This window comes from Bidens hawaiensis, unplaced genomic scaffold, assembly GCF_021521415.1.
Source record: "Bidens hawaiensis isolate Kalapana, Puna unplaced genomic scaffold, B.hawaiensis_p1.1 tig00061126_1, whole genome shotgun sequence".
Lineage (NCBI taxonomy): Eukaryota > Viridiplantae > Streptophyta > Magnoliopsida > Asterales > Asteraceae > Bidens > Bidens hawaiensis.
Window position 1 is genome coordinate 20,413 of NW_027501004.1, and position 5,214 is coordinate 25,626.

Here is a 5,214-nt window from a genome sequence, read left to right on the forward strand (position 1 = left end):
TCTCCTCAAAGCGTATTTGGCTTTCCCCAAGTTACTCCGAATTGACTTCGACCCATAGTGTCTGATTAAGTTGTAAGTATTCTTAATCTGCTTCCCGTTCTTCTCTCTTACTCAATGATTGTGAAGTCTTGATTTTGTCATCTCTAATATGTTTCAATAACTCCAAATATTTTTTTTTTTTTTTTTTCAATAAACATAGACTTCAAAGTAGAAATTAACTGCAAGTCCCGAATCTGGATCACTGCAGTATCTTGAGACGCTATCTTCACGGGAATCAGAACACACATGGGCTCGTGTATGACTGGGTAATCGCTTTTCTGCCTATCATTCGGAAAGATATATATGAAGACATGCAAAACTCTTAAGGAGTTTCCACGTAAAATCAAGTATATTTAGTTTGTATCACGTTTACTTTTACGCACAATAAAAAGTTACCATGACATACAATGACTGTCCTAAAGCCTTTTAAGCCTAATAACTTCACTAGTTAAGCACACAAAGTTAGTATATCTATCATTTTCCAAGGTTGGATCAATTTTCCGTTTAACATAGCTAACGAACTTCTTACGAAGTAACAGACTTGAAAAATAATTTCATTTCCCCTTTCTTTCAAAATTTTAACAATAATCGCCCCGACCAAAACAAAGTCTTCAGGTAAACGGCTATCCCGAAGATCCAATGGATCAGCTGGACCGACCACATACTAGTATGTGTCCTTCTAACTAAGTATGATCGACTAATTTTAAGCGAAAGAATGAAAAACCCATCATAAACCGCCCCGGTCACTATCAGTAATCTGGTTAATGGCTATCCTCAAAATCTACAAGTAGAAAATGAGGACCAAAACATATCCGAAGACAAGTCCTTCTAACTGATGTAACCGACATATTTTTAAGCGATTAATGACGTTTTTTTTTTTTTTTTTTTTTTTTCGAAATCACAAGAAAAGCATGGTTACTCGGGATTGATCATCCCATTCAGTTCAATAAGGTTTTGAAATCTGGATTTGTCAAACGCTTTAGTGTATAAATCAGCGAAATTATCAAGCGTATCCACCTTTTCAAGCACAATCAATTTCTTCTCAGCACAATCTCGTATAAAATGATGACGTATGTCAATATGTTTAGTTTTACTATGTTTCACGGGATTGTTAGTTACTGAGATAGCAGCTGTGTTATCAATGCAAATAGGAGTAAGTAAGAAATTCAGACCATAGTCGCGCAACTGTTGTTGTATCCAAAGAACCTGAGAGCAGCAGTTGGATGCTGCCATGTATTCTGCCTCACAGGTTGAAATTGCGACTGAAGTCTGCTTCTTGCACTGCCACGACACCAATCTGCCACCAAGAAACTGACATCCTCCAGTTGTTGACTTCCGACTCTGATTGCACCCTCCATAATCAGAATCTGTGTAAGCGACCAACTCCAAGTCTCCTCCTCTCGGGTACCACAACCCTAGCTTCGGCTTGCCCTTGAGATACCGCAGTATCCTCTTTGCACCTTTCAAATGAGATTCTTTTGGATTTGCCTGAAAACGTGCACAAAGACAAACAGCAAACATTATATCAGGCCTAGATGCAGTTAAGTACATTAAAGAACCTATTATTGCCCGATATTGAGTTGGGTCCACATCTGCATCATCGTCTACTTCAGCACCCAATTTGTGATTGACGCAGATTGGAGTATCATATGGAGAACTATCCTCCATCTTGAAGCGCTTGAGCACATCATGAACATACTTCGTCTGATGAATGAACATCCCGTCCTTCTTCTGATCAACCTGCAATCCTAGAAAGAAAGTTAGTTCACCCATAGCACTCATTTCAAACCTTTTCTTCATGACGGCTTCAAACTCCTGACACATGGAGACTTTTGACGCAGCAAATATAATGTCATCCACGTACACTTGTACCAGCAGGAAGTCGCTTCCATCTCTTTTGAAGAACAACGTGCTATCAATTTTCCCTCTTTCAAAACCATTCTCGAGCAAGTAATCCGATAAAGTTGAATTCCAGGCACGAGGTGCCTGATGTAATCCATACAACGCCTTGCTCAACCTGTACACGTGATCTGGAAAGTCTGGGTCAGGAAAACCCGGAGGTTGCTCAACATACACAACCTCATCAACTTTCCCATTCAAAAACGCACTCTTCACATCTAGCTGAAATACCTTCATCTTTTCATAAGCAGCAAACGCTAAAAACAATCTTATGGCTTCCAATCTGGCGACAGGAGCGAACACTTCGTTATAATCAATCCCCTCTTGTTGATTAAAACCTTTAACGACTAGCCTCGCCTTGTTTCTTATAATGATCCCCTTATCATCTCTCTTGCACTTGAACACCCATTTTGTGCCTATCGCATGCACATTTTTTGGTTTTTCAACCAAAGTCCAAACTTCCATCTTCTCGAATTGAGCCAACTCTTCTTGCATGGCTTCGACCCACGAGCTGTCCTTTAAAGCCATATGATAATTCTTCGGTTCAATCTGGCTTATAAAGCAGGTATACAGGCATTCATTGATTATTCCTGTCTCCTTAATGCTTGTATAAACACAGGTGTGTTCATTCAAGCTACTTCTCGTTTGTACACCTGAGGACACATCACCAATCACATTATCCAAGGGGTGATCTTTATGAATTCTCGTGATCGGAACAGAACTGACATGCAAATTATCTTCCAAATTAGAAGAGATCTCATCAATGGTTGTTTCATGCTGAGAGTGAAAAGGATTGATAAATTCTTCATCAGCAGGGGTACCGATAGTGTTTGATGAGGAAGGTTGACATTTATCAATCAGCTGTCTTTGCAATAGATTTTCTTCCTCATCAAGTATCATCTTCGTCGCAGCTCTTTCTTCTTCTTCAGAGATTTCCAAATCCGGTATGTTAAAAGACTTAAAAAGCTTAACATAGTCGAAAAGCTCAGCAGGTCCATTGCTTGGTTTTGGCGGTTGGTAACTTGTGATGTCGGTGTTACACACCACCTCCACCTTGCAGGTCGAAGTATTGAAGACACGTTTGTTGGGAGTACCAACAACATAACCGACTAAGATTCCTTCATCGGCTACTTTGCCAAATTTAGAATTTGTCTTCAAGATCGAACAAGGGGACCCGAATGGTTCAAGACCACTCAAGTTGGGCTTCCTTCCATGCATAAGCTCGTAACTCGTTTTACCAAGTCTCTTAACGGTTAACACTCTATTCAGAACATAGCAGGCTGTAGCAACTGCTTCAGCCCATAACATCACAGGAAGCTTCGAATCTGCCAGCATAGTTCTGGCTCCTTCAATTAAAGTTCGGTTCTTCCTTTCAGCCACTCCATTCTGTTGCGGAGTATACGGAGCGCTGTATTGGTGTTCAATTCCTTTCTGAAGACAGAAGATCTCCATTTCAAAATTCTTGAACTCCGTTCCATTGTCACTCCTGATGAACTTCACTGTTTTACCCATGACGTTCTCAACTTTGGTAATCAAATTCTTCACCATTTGAGCCGTCTCATCTTTCGATTTCAGAAAATATACCCACGAATATCGCGAGTAGTCATCAGTGATCACCAAGCAGTAAGAAGTACCTCCTAGACTTTTTACATTCACGGGACCGAAGAGATCCATGTGAAGCAGTTCTAGAGTACTGGCAATAGAGTTGACCTTCTTGGTGAGATGGGATTTCTTGTGTTGCTTTCCCTTCTTGCATGCTATACATTTGTCTTCAAAGTTAAAACTTTTCAAGGGAACGCCCATCACAAGTCCATTCCTGACAATGTGGTTCATCTTCCGAAGATGAATGTGCCCCATCCTCCTGTGCCACAGTTCGGATTCCGATTCGCTTGCTTTCGTCATTAAACATGATTCTTCCGTGGCCATTTCAGTAGACCTCATATCCATCACATAAGTATTTGTATCACGTGGAGCTTTCATCACTATCCACTCGTCTGGTATCTGAAAACCAGGCTTCAACACGATCGCCTCATTCTTCGTGAAATGAACAGTGTATTCCTTATCACAAATCTGCGACACACTCAGCAGATTGTGCTTCAACTCTTCTACAAAGTTCACATTCTCAAGAGTCATTTTTCCATTGGACACCGTTCCTTTTCCAGTAATTCTGCCTCCACTTTCACCGGCAAAGCTAACTCTCGCTCCTTGAACAGGTTTTAAGTCGTGCAACAAGTATTTGTTACCCGTCATGTGCCGGGAACAGCCGCTATCTACAATCCAAAGACTGTGGGCAGCCCTGTTCAACTGTTCCTGCACAATAAAGCAAAGGATTAGAATCTAGGGACCCAAGACCAATTGGTCTTGGATCTATACATCCCGTACTTCTGCTTTCCAAAGTTAGCATCTGGATAATTCCTGTCAGTCCTATTAGGAAATCTCCTTGGAAATTGAGTGTGAGGCCTTCCAAACCTATGTATATTGAAAGTATTATATCTAGCGGTTTGGTTATTAGCATTGTTAAACTAAGGTCTGTTTCTGTGAAAACCTGAATTAGTTACATTTCGGAAATTTGAAGGGTTTTCATTTTTAGCAGTATTAAAATTACCATTAGGCTTACGCTCAGTTTTAATAGGCCTCACACCTCTGAATTTCGGTGTCAGAGGGCAATCTGCAACAAGATGTCCTAACTTATTACACCTAAAACAACACCTATGCTCCATTTTCTTTTCAAAGGTTGTTTTGGATGTAGAGGCTGTGTTATCGGCCGTTCGTCTCACATAAGGTGGGACGTACGGGTTGAGTGGAGTACTCTTTTTATAAGTTTTATCTTTTTCTCCACCAGTGGGTAACACTACTTTCTCTTTTGTCTTACCCGATTCGGACAACTTATCCGAATCTGATGAGACTGGACTCGTAACAGAAATTTTCTCACTTGAAACAGGCGAACTCGTTTCGCCACTACTAACACTTGGTTCTTTACTCGTAACCTTGATTGGAACTGTCTGAGAAACTTCAAAATCAACAGATTTCTGAACACTAGGGTTAAAAGTGTAATTGTGGTTATAAGGTGGTGGAACCTCGTGATAACCAATTCCTCCCCTCTTCGTAGAGGTACCTTGATCACTAACAAGGTGATCAAGAATAGCTGAGGAATTTCTGAACTGCTCAAGTTTTCGGTTCAGTTCCACCACTTTCACCTGGTGGTCAGCAATCTGCTTTTCTCGTTCAGCAATCAGATTAGTCTTTTCTTCTAAAACCTCATAACTTAGATCAATT